This window comes from Sminthopsis crassicaudata, chromosome 3 (genome assembly GCF_048593235.1).
Source record: "Sminthopsis crassicaudata isolate SCR6 chromosome 3, ASM4859323v1, whole genome shotgun sequence".
In the NCBI taxonomy this organism is placed as follows: Eukaryota; Metazoa; Chordata; class Mammalia; order Dasyuromorphia; family Dasyuridae; genus Sminthopsis; species Sminthopsis crassicaudata.
In genome coordinates, this window is record NC_133619.1 from 346,756,515 (window position 1) to 346,768,565 (window position 12,051).

Here is a 12,051-nt window from a genome sequence, read left to right on the forward strand (position 1 = left end):
TTTCTTTTCCTAATTTGGAATCTGTCTATTTATGTGAGAATTGTCAGAATTGGACATTTTTTCTTCAGAAGATCCTTCAAGTTAACAAGCTCTTTGGATCACAAAAGCACCTAAGTATAATAGTTAAAAACCATACCTGAATGTCACCTACAGAACCAAAGGGCAGCAATCCTGGAATAGCATTCTTTTTAAAAATATATGATCTGTCTCGTTGTATACTTCAACTATATGATGATCAATTCTGATGATATGATAATACTCGATGATGATCAATTCTGATGGACATGGTCATTTTCAACAATGAGATGAACCAAATCAGTTCCAATAGAGCAGTAATGAACTGAACCAGCTACACCCAGCGAAAGAACTCTGGGAGATGACTATGAACCACCACATAGAATTCCCAATCCCTCTAATGCTGTCTGCCTGCATTTTGGATTTCCTTCACAGGCTAGTTGCACACTACTTCAAAGTCCGATTCTTTTTGTATAGCAAAACAACTGTTTGGACATATATACATATATTGTATTTAATTTATACTTTAACATATTGAACATGTATTGGTCAACCTGCCATCTGGGTGGGGGAAGGAGGGAAAAAATTAAAACAAAAGGTTTGGCAATTGTCAATGTTGTAAAATTACCCATGCATATATATGGTAAATAAAAACTATTAAATTAAATTAAAAAAATAAATATATGATCTGTCCCTCTCACACCTCCTTCTCACAACCAATCAAACATTTGTAGATGAAAAGAATCTTAAAGCTAAAGTCAGGGGAGATCTCAAAAAGCATGTGACTCAATTCCTTTATTGTATTTCTAAGATGAAGAAACTGAGGCTGGATGTAGTTAAGTGACTTGCCCAAACTGAAAGAGGAAATAGGCATTTTCCTTCTGAGATCCTTAGAGAAAAAGAATGAAGAATATTATCTTGTAGAAGTATTAGCCTGAGGATTAGCCCTGATTGAAGAAGAGATCCAGGCCTCATGTTCTTCTGCTCTGGAGAGATGGGGCAGTTTGAAGTGAATTGCTTGCTGAAGAAAAAGGAAGAGAAAAAATACAATATCCACCCAAATCAGGTGCCTGATATGAGCCAGCTGGCTCAGATTTGTCCCAGACAATCCCAAAGTGATTGTGATAACTAAAGAAAGGAGTTCTGCCCATATGAAAAAGAAAAAAAAAAGTAGGACATGACCTTGGGCTATTGCTAAATTCATTATTGTTATGGGTTATGGCTGTGGACATTTTTAGGAGCTGTTAAAATTCATTTTGACTGGTAAGTTATCTGAGCTGTGCCTTAAAGCTATGAACATAACTTCTTCATCCAGATTTAACCTTGTGCTATCCAGAAATCCTGATTAAGAACCCTAGTCTCCTAACCTTTAGCTTGGAATTTTAATATTGGAAGAGAAGATGATGAAGGGAAGGAGGAGTGAGAGTAGAATGCTATAGTAGAAAATGCACTAGACTTGGAGTCAGAAAACCTGGGTTCAAGTCTTCCCTCAACCATTTAATAACAGTGCAAGCTTAGACAAATCATAGAGGATAGAGCTCAATGGAATGATAAAGATAATGTAATCTAATACTCTAATGTGACATATGAGTAGAAATTAAATGACTTCCCAAGGTTCCCAGGATATAAACCCTGGTCCTCTGACTAAATTAAACATTCATTTCCACTATGCCAAACTGCCTGAATTTTCTCATCTGCAAAATGAGAGAGTGGAGGAGATTGGAGGAGATGATCTCCAGTTTCCCTTCAGACTCTAATACAATCCAATTATAGTCTTCTAACTCCCTTCCAATCAGTATTACGTATATATAGAGATAAACATTTATAGATATATTTATATATAGGGATATTTACATAATATGCATAGATATATAGATATATAATACAGACTTATATAGCATATAGATAGTTATATATGTCTATTTACATAATATATAAAGATATACCTGTAGATAATATAGATTTATAGATATATAAATCATATAGCTCTATTATAAATATAGAGATATATTCATATGAGGTATTTACATAATATATAGTTAAACATATAATCATATATAGATAAATATAGAATTGAAGGAACTTGAAGACTTATCTAGTTCAACAACTCATATTTTTTGGTTGGACACTGAGGTCCAGCAAGATAAAGTGGTTTGGCCAAAATCTCATCTTCTAAGTAGTAGAGTTAGGATTCAAATCTTGGACCTCCGGCTACAAATCCAGCACAAATTCTACTGTTGTCCAAGTTATGATCTTTTTTTTTTTTTTATGCTTTAGTCAAAAAACAAAACAAAACAAAGCAAAACAAAAACCAAAAAAAAAAAAATGTAGCTCATAGACATGAGAATTTTATTACACAACTCCCCCTAAGCTACTGAAATATAATTACAAAGAACATGTATATGCGTTTTGTGTTTTAATTGCAAGGGCAAATAAACCACCACCTCACTTTCCTGTCCTCACATTTAATCTATCAGGCTGTTCCACATGAGCAGGTTAAAGGAAAATAAATTAAAAATATGTTTAATGGCTGCTTTGGTTTTACCAAGGCTTAGCCAACTGCGACTTCAGTATTCAAATGCTTGCTTAGCAGTTTACATAATGCATCTTCCTCTGTTGAAAAGTTTGTTGTCTCACTGACTCCCACAATAATCTTACATAGAATGAGCTGAATTTCTTGATAATTTATGCACTCTGTTCAGTCTTTCTTTTGTGGTAGATAATGGGTATGCCATGTTCTTAAAATTCTGGATAGAAGGAAGAGGGAGCCAACAAGGGATAGGGAATTTTTTTTTAATTTTTTTTTTGTAACTACCACGTTGGGTAGCTAAATGGTGCCATGGATAGAGTTCTAGGCCTGAAGTAACTAAAATTCATAATCTTTATGAGCCTCAAACAAGTCATTTTATCTTGTTTTCCTCATTTATCAAATGAACTGGAGAAGGAAATGGCAAACTACCTCAGTATTTTTGGCAAAAAGAACCTCAAATGGAATCACAAAGTCAAACACATTTGAGAAGGCTGAATAAGAAGTTTTCTGGAGACTTAATCTGTTTAGGATTATAGGATTCAGAGCAGAGAGATACCTTAGAGATCAATCAATAATTTAAACATCACTCTAAAGCTGAAAGAGACCTTAGAAGCCATCTAGATTAACTCTTTTGTTTTGCAATGAGTGTTTGCCTCAGTTTCCTCATCTGTAAAATGAGCTAGAAAAAGAAATGGCAAATGACTCAGTGTCTCTGCCAAGAAGATCCCTAATTGGCCAAGAAGAGACAGACATGATTGAAATGACCAAACAACAACAATCTTGAACACCAGAGAGGGTAAAATGCTCGACTAAGAGGTCACGGATGGTAAGAGCACAAATGAGTTTTAAACCCTATTCTTGGATTCCAAATATAGTATCGTGTTCATGGTTTTGTGCTGCTGATTCATTTTATAAATGAATACTGAGACCTAGAGAGATAAAGTCACTTAGTTCATCCTTGGAAACATTTCCTTAGGCTCTCTCCCCTGTAATAGATACTCCACTTTTTATATAGTTTCCTTGAATCCCTCCCCCAAACCAACTTATCCTTAATAACATTTTATCCTTTCATACCAAAGTGATTGTTTAGACACTGTGACATCAAAAGGGACTGATATTGTAATTGCGATTGGTAAAGTCTAGCAAGCTTATCATCTTCATAATATTGAATTCCTAAACTAGTTTGTGCATCAGCTTGCTCTAGTTAAGAGCCTGGTGCTGTGGTGTTAACCATTTACTCTACAACATTTGCACAAGAAACTCTGTCATCCAACCTAATAGAAGAAATGGATGAGTGAGTGGACTTCTGCAGAGTTGAATTTTCTAAGTTTCTTGTGGTTAACCAAAGAAGCAATACCAAAAGTTCTATAGTATCCAGGTTATTGTCCTACCTTTGTCCTTCCTTAGGCTCAAACAGTAAGTATCATAGCATTTTTTTTCCTGCTGAACAAAGATTTTATTTTAGAGGGCCGGAACTTTGGAGAAGTATACTTGAAACAAGGAAACCTACAACAAGATGCTAACTCAGTGGAACTGATGAAATTATGGTTCTCTAGTTCACACATAATCAGTATGCTGTAATTGTAATAGGGTATTTAAGGGCTGAGAAGGCTTGGAAAGGGGACATTACATCCTTGACCAGCCTCGTGTTGGCTGTCTTACCTCCTTCAATCTTCCACTAAGACCAAGGACTCGGGCTGATTCGGAGGTCTTTCAGAAAGCTAGCCTGAACATTACATTTTATAGCACCCCAAAACTATTGGATTGACTATGCAGCAAATGTAGATGGCTATTCTTCTTTTCCCAGATCTATTATTAACTCAGTGTAACCTTGGGTAAGGCAGGAAACCTTTCTGAATTTTGGTTTCCTCATCCATAAAATGGGGATATCAGCATTTAAACTGACTATGTCACAAAGCTGTCAAGAAGACTAATGAAGTACCAACGAGTGAAAATACTTCCAAAAGCATAAAGCATTCTGCAAATAAAAAGGATTTTTTTTTGTTTTGGCATAGGCTCAAGAGAAAGGAACAGATAACTTATCACAGGATAATATGTGTTTCTCTGCACAACTGTTTTGTTTCCTACCCCATGGGGAGTGATTCAGAAGTCTCTTGAGTGAATCTTTTGGTCCTTTCCATCTGCTAAGCATGTCACCTGGTGAAGAGATGCTGGGAAGGGGAGGAGGAGATGCTGTGAGAATTAAATGCTTCAGGCTTTCATTCACTGTCATTATCCCAGCCTCACTGCCCTCTGAATCCCTCCTTAGACATGAACAAGAAGCAATCAGAGGCCCAGCAGGTGCTTTTACCTTGCAGATCCAACTCTTGGGGCCCATTCAATTAAACTTTGTACTTTGTTTCTCTGGCATAAAGAAGTAAGGCCAGAGCCCTGCTGACTCCTGACTGGAGGACTCCAGATACCATGTGAGGAACAATGTTTGCACCATTAGTATTGGAGCAGCCAAACTCACCATTAGAGTTGAATACTTAGCTCTTCTGTGTTAACTGATACAAAAAGTGATTTCAAAACCATATTAAATAACCAAATTATCATAAGTAATCTACTATGGACTATGGCTTTTGGTGGGTGGGTTTTTAGGAGCTTCCTACCTATGTGAATTCCTTGGATACACACACACACACACACACACACACACACACACACACACACACACACAACTTGGGCAATGCCTGTTCCAGAACAGTTTATCTCAGATTCAAATTATTTTTGGTAATCAGAAACATAACAGCTCAAATGACCCTATCGGTATCTTAGAATTTTCTGTTCAGTCAAAAGATACATTATATGTGTCCTCCCATTACAGATATGTAGAGATGAGCTAAAGGAATTGGCCATGTACAAAGAAAAAATTCACTCTACAATCCGAGCCTTTCACCTCTCTATTAGGAGGGGATTTGCCAATTTTATTATGAGTTTTCTGGAGTCATTGCTAGTCTTCATGTTGATCAAAGTTCTTAAATTTTTTAAAGTTGTTTGTCTTTACAATATTGTTGTCATTGTACAAATTGTTTTTGAGGTTCTGCTCACTTCTTTATGTGTAAGTTCTTATAAGTATTCCTAGCTTTCTCTTTAATAATTTTCTTATAGCACATTATATTCCATTACCATGTATACCATAATTTGTTCAGCCATTCCTTATTTCACGGGCACTCCTTAAATTTAAAACTTTTTGCCAAAATAACATCAAAACATTATGCTATATATTTAAGTTCTATTACTATTGTAATAGCTTATAAGTACTATTTTAATGGTATATGATAATATTATATTTAAGTTCTATATTATAAATAAACTATACTATAAATATTTTTGTTACATTCTTGGTTAATATAGGACTAATCCCTGTCTTAATTTTCCTCTTATCTTCCTTTTCTTTCTCTCCTTTCTGGCTTCTGTCCATTTTAGTGAAATATTCTGTGTATTCCTCCCTGATCCTGCCAGTTCATATCAGAGTGAGACTTCAGTGTCTTTCCCCCCATGTCTACATTCTGTATTTGAATTGACTTCTATATTTGCATCCCAATTATGAGAGATAATTTCCCCTGTCTTTCCATTATTCTTTTAATATCATCAGGACAAAAAAAGAGCCATTCCCATGACCTTTGTCAAATTAGATCCTCCCCAAAAGCCCTGATGCATATATTATTTTTGTATATTAGAATATAACCTATTCTTTGCACAAATGTGAAGGAAAAGGTCATATATGCTGGTGTAGTCATAGATACTGTCAGGTGATAAAATTTCTACTCCCACTGAGCCTTTTTCCCAAAAGTCTCACATGATGTGCAGTATCTCCTATTTGTAAAATCTCTGACATATGTTTGGTATAGTGTGTAGTCTCTCCCAGACACTGGTCCCTGTTGATCTCACATAGTCATTACTCTGTTATTCCACTGCTCCCTGTGGTCACTGGCAGTTGTGGCTCCACCTGGACAAGAAATTCCAGAGGTCCTCCATGCTTATGACTTTGAGTTATGGTGGATTATTAGTTGATTAAAAAGTATTGCCTCTTTTGCTTTGTAAGTGATGGGTTCTTCCATTGGTTAATTCAAAAATCCAGAAGCTTTTCCCGTTATAACTCTTTTAGAAGGCAGAAGCTTTTTGGACTAGGGAAAGTATTGATGGTTTTTCTTCTTATGAAAGTTGGGTCTCATTACCAGAACCTTGATGAACAGGAATCTATATTTCTTGCCAGAAAAGAGATTCCTTCTAAGATCTTTGGAACATAATACTCCCCTAGCTATCTTGAGCCCTCAGACCCAAATTTGCTTTTTAAAATCGTAGTGGATAGAATGCTAGATAAAGAGTCAGAAAAATCTGACCTCAGACACTTACTTGTTGTGTGATCCTGGGCAAGTTACTTAACCTCTCTCTGCCTCAGTTTACTCAAGTGTAAAATGAAAAATGTTGTAGGGTTCAAGTAAAATAATATTTATGAAAGGAGAGATTGCAGGCAAGTGATCAAATTAAAAAATAATTGGAAGCTTAATACTACCTGTGTGACCTGGGCAAATCACTTAAACCCTATTTGTTCCTCCCCCCCTCCCCCAACAAACTCCAACAACAAATTATTGGAGGCAGTGAGGAGTAATGGATAGAATGCTGGATTTTGAATCAGGAAGACCTAGGTTTAAAAATGTGTCTAAGAAACTAGCCCACTGTATGACATCTGTTTATACCTTACTCCCTGACGTACTCTTTTAGCCAGTGACATTGACCTTCTGGCCATTCCATAAATGAGACTCTCTGTCTCTCCACTCTGGGTATTTTCTTGGCTGTCCTCCATTCCTGGCTCTCCTTACTTTACTCCACCTCCTGATGCCCTTCCTAGTTTTTTAAAATTCCAACTAAAATTCCCCTACTTGAGAGCCTTTCCCAACCTCTCTTTATTCTAGTGTCTTTCATTGGTTATTTTCCATTTCTCTCACACAGAGTTTGCTTTGTCTGTATTTGTTTGTATGTTTTCTCTCCAATTAGATTATAAACTCCTGTAGGGCAGGAGTTGTTTTTCATCTCTTTTTATATGCCTAATCCTTAACTCAGTGCCTGGCACATGGTAGTTTAATAAATGTTTGTTGATTAAGTCATTTAAGCTTCTTTGGGTTTCAGGTTCCTCATCTTTGAAAAGGTCAGGATAAAAGTGCTACCTTGCAGGGTTTGTGAGGATCAAATGAGCAAATGTAGGAAAAGAAACCTCAAATGTTAAAGCACTATTTAAATGTCAACTATTCTTATTTCTTTATTCAGGTGTGAGGTGATGACAATCTAAACCAGGGAGGTGTAGGCTATAACTTGAGACATGTGGAATGACTTTGATTAAAATGAATGATTTTTAGTAAAGAGTAGAGATGAGAGAAGGTGATCAGAAGAGGAAATAAATGTTCTACAAATGCAGAAAAAAATAACTGATGAAGACTTTTTATAAGATGAAAACAGAGTAAAAGAAGATAAGTCGATGTAATGTGACAGTTGTGGAGATATGGAAAGGGGCTGAAGGTCAGGTACTAGTTATGTTTGGATTATCCTATAGGGATAATAATAGCATAAACTAAGCTTGGATTCATTTGGTAGCAAATATTAAAGATTAAAACCATATTTTTCATTCCCACAATGCTTCAGTCTTTGTAAGATTACACAAAAGATAGCATCAGGTGCATTTTTGTTTGTAACCATTAGGAAATATTCCTTCCAAACTTGTCAGTATTCTCTATACTCAGGATTTCTCAGAAACATTACTAAAGTCAAGATTCTCTTAAGAGATATTTAAATATGTCTAGCCCATAGAAAGTTATAAGGATAAGGATGGAGGGGACCAGAGGACAGAATAGGTTCTGTAACTATTGAGAAGGAAACAGAGACCTTCAGTTTGTGGGACATAGGAAAAAAAAGGTTTGGCCCTGGAATATTTGTCAAAATCAAAACTGGGTAGTACACAAAGATTTAGTCAGTATACAATCCGAGGATGAATGTCTTGACATCCAAACTTCACATGGGAACATAGGCACAGCAGAGTTGTTAAAATTCACATACTTTCCAGTGGTCCAAGATAAAACAAGGAAGATCAGAGTCATTAGGAAGAAGGTCAGAATGTATAGATGAAAGTCACAGTTTCGTATAGTCAGCCATGAAGAAATAAGCAGAGCGTGGAATTTAGATTGTAGATTGCTCCATCAGAAATATGCAAACAGACACAGTCACTCAATCAGTACCACGACCAAGATATGACTTAAGATTTCAGAGCAGGAGCTATTTGCCTTTTGGCTTGGCTTTAAGCTGCCTTCTGACTACCAGGTTTGGCAACCCATGTGATCAAAGCAGGTCCTGAAAAACTGGTCAGTGCATCAGAGGACTAGGTCCTCTCCAGAGTCCTCCTCACAGTTCCAAACATCTATGCAACTGTCTACATGTTGTGTTTTCAGAACTTCTGCTCTAACAAAAAAATAACTTCTCTACCGTGACATTGATGACTGAAAACCTTTAACAAGGGATACGTTTTTCATTCCATAGATAGTGTTTAAGTTTAAATTGCAGGTATTTCCAGGAGAGATCACAAAGGACTTAAATTCATGTCAAAGAATAAAGAACAGATCTTTTTTTCTCTTAGTAGGCTTTGATTAGGTTTAAAAAAAAAGACTGAAGTTAGGTGACTATGGAAATGTGGGCAGTTGCACCATCTAGTATAGACCAAAAAAAGTGAGTCTGGATTATTATCAAAGACAAACCTAGCAGTTTTGCTTCTATTCTAGTCTATTTATACCCCATTGGATCATACTGACTTTTTTAAGCACAAAATTTCTTTTTATGATACCTTTGACAGGGTTACTATGAACTCTAGATCCTCTTCTGAAAAAAAATCATATCAGAATAATGAAGTAGTAATGACAGCTGGTCAAGTCTCTCAGCAGACATTCTCAGGAGTTGGACTTTCTAGCCAATAAAGATAAGGGGGTAAATTTGATTTTCCCCATCCTGAGCTATCAATCAACAGCATCACACACCACTCCATGTCAATTGGTTTGATCATTTATCATCCATGTGTTTTAATCAAAATGAAGGCTGCCTCACTTGTCTCTCATCAGTCATAAAGTTTGAAGCCTCTTGACACCAACCATTACATACTCCTTTCCTTAATCTGTTCTGCTCTGAGATGAATTATTAGACTTTAAATTTTCTGTTAATAATGATTGGCTATGTTGCTTAAAGCTTTTTATAATGCATTTCTTATAACCTAGAGTCCCATGTCTATTTTCTATATCTTCAGAGCAATTCCTAATATTTCCGTGCAAACCCAGATCCCCAAAGTTATAACCCTGCATTCTCCATTACAAAGGCATTTTGTGAGGATCATAGGCTTTTGTTGGGAAATGGGCCCATTTCTTAGCCACAATCTTGTCACCATTCACTAATTGGTAAGCTCAATTTTAAATGTTTAGTCTCCCCATTTCTGCTGGTCAAAAAGATCTATCATCACTGGGAGTAAACTTCCTTCTACTCTTTCTCCCTCTTTACCTTTTTTGGTTTATTAAAACCTATCTGGAACCCCTTTTGATCCTGCTTGGATGAGATTGATGGGGGTTGAGGTCCCTTTAAGATTCCTTTCTGATTTCCAAGTCCCCCATGGCTGAAGAAGCTAGGATCTTTTGATTCACAAATCCTGATCAAAAAGCACCCTTTTGAATTCCAATGATATCGGGCTTTCCCAGCCCCCACAGGATCTGAGCTGGCTTGGGCTTTCCCAGTCCCCCCACTATCTGCTCAGGTTTCCCCACCCCCCACAAACAGCTTCCTCCTTATTTAAAAACCCATTGAATACTATTCAATTCTAACCCTGGCCGAAACCCACCAGGAGCCTGGGACTCCACCCACCTTCCAGATCACCAAGAGCTCCCATTATAAAAAGGGGACTCTGGAGCCCAGTCTTTGCAGGAGTCCAAACATGGCATTCTAACGTCAGCCATGCCAAGAGTTCCTGTCCGCCCTGTGACCAGCTCTGGCCCTGGTGTGTTTCTACCTTTACCCTTACTTCCAAACCCCTACAATAAACCTTTTTTTTTTTTTTTATCAATCTAGGTTTTCAGGCCTGTAAATTCCTTTACAGGGGACTCTGCGTCATCAGACTGCATTTAACTATGTATCCTTGCACTGAACCAAAAGGGGTTACCCAAGATGAGAGTTTACAGTTCTATTCTTTCAAGTGGGATAAAGGACTACTACGTCTTACTGTCTTTCTTGCCACTATATCCTAAGGTCCTCCAGCACTTAACATCTGCTCTGCACTATACCCTGAAGAACCTATCAGATCTATAGATCATTTAGGCTTTTCTATATATCTTGCAACTAAGCTTTCTTTTATGGGTTGTCTCCCCCAATTAAGATGTGAGCTTTTTGAGCATATAGACTATTGCTGTTTTTTTTTTTTTCTATTTATATCCCTAGCATTTTTAGTAGTGCCTTACAAAGAGTAAGTGTTTAATAAATGTTTTGTTGTTCATTCCCCAAGCTCCCAACTCACCAAAAGTGGATTAATAAAATCATTTTAGCAACTGAAAAAAAAAAAAAAGAAAGACACCAATACTTACCTGGCATGTGGCTGACATGAAGAAATTGCCCTTCAGGCATAAGTTCCATCTGGAAAATTGCTGAATGATAGATCTCCTATCACCTGAACAGACTGTACCACAGTGCTTATTACCTGAGCACATACTAGTCTTCTATTGTTCTGGGCTCTAGAAGTGTTTGTCTTGTCTCTCTGGTGAGAGAGGAGCCATATCTCCTTTTCTATCTTGCGTGGTGCTTTGTGTGAAATTAGATGTACAATTACTTCTGTAATTTCATTAGTAAATAGATACACCATTCAATGAGGCTGATTGCAACCCCTACTCCTTGTCTCAGTAGATGGTCTTATAAATTGCTGTGGCTGAAAACTTTGACCACCTTGTGGCCACCCTGTTGATAAACCCCGGAAGGTGTCTTAAATGACAGACTCCTCTATACTCAAAGCCTTTTATTTTTTGAAGGACTAGACAAAGCTTATGCTCTGTTGATGCAGAATTATAGTATCCAGGATCATAGTGGTAGTGGACTCAATTAAAAAAAAATAATTAATTCACTTTTGTCACAATTTCATACAAGTCCTTCCCAGAGGAACATTTTCTTTTTATTTATTTATTTTTAATTAATTTTATAATTGTAACATTTTTTGACAGTACATATGCATAGGCAATTTTTTACAACATTATTCCTTGTACTCCCTTCTGTTCCGAATTTTCCCCTCCTTCTCTCCACCCCCTCCCCTAGATGGCAATCTTTCCCATACATATTAAATATGTTATAGTATATCCTAGGTACAATATATATGTGCAGAACCGAATTTTGTTGTTGTTGTTGTTGCAAAGGAAGAATTGGAAGGTAAAAATAACCTGGGAAGAAAAACAAAAAATGCTCACAGTTTACATTCATTTCCCACTGTTCCTTCTCTGGGT

The 12,051-nt window shown here is 36.7% G+C and overlaps 1 protein-coding gene across 1 annotated transcript in view; it reads left to right on the forward strand.

The window, feature by feature from the left end:
• CLSTN2 (calsyntenin 2) overlaps positions 1-12,051 on the forward strand; it is a 939,093-nt gene that overhangs the window by 210,166 nt on the left and 716,876 nt on the right. The gene's annotated exons all lie outside the window — the stretch shown is intronic.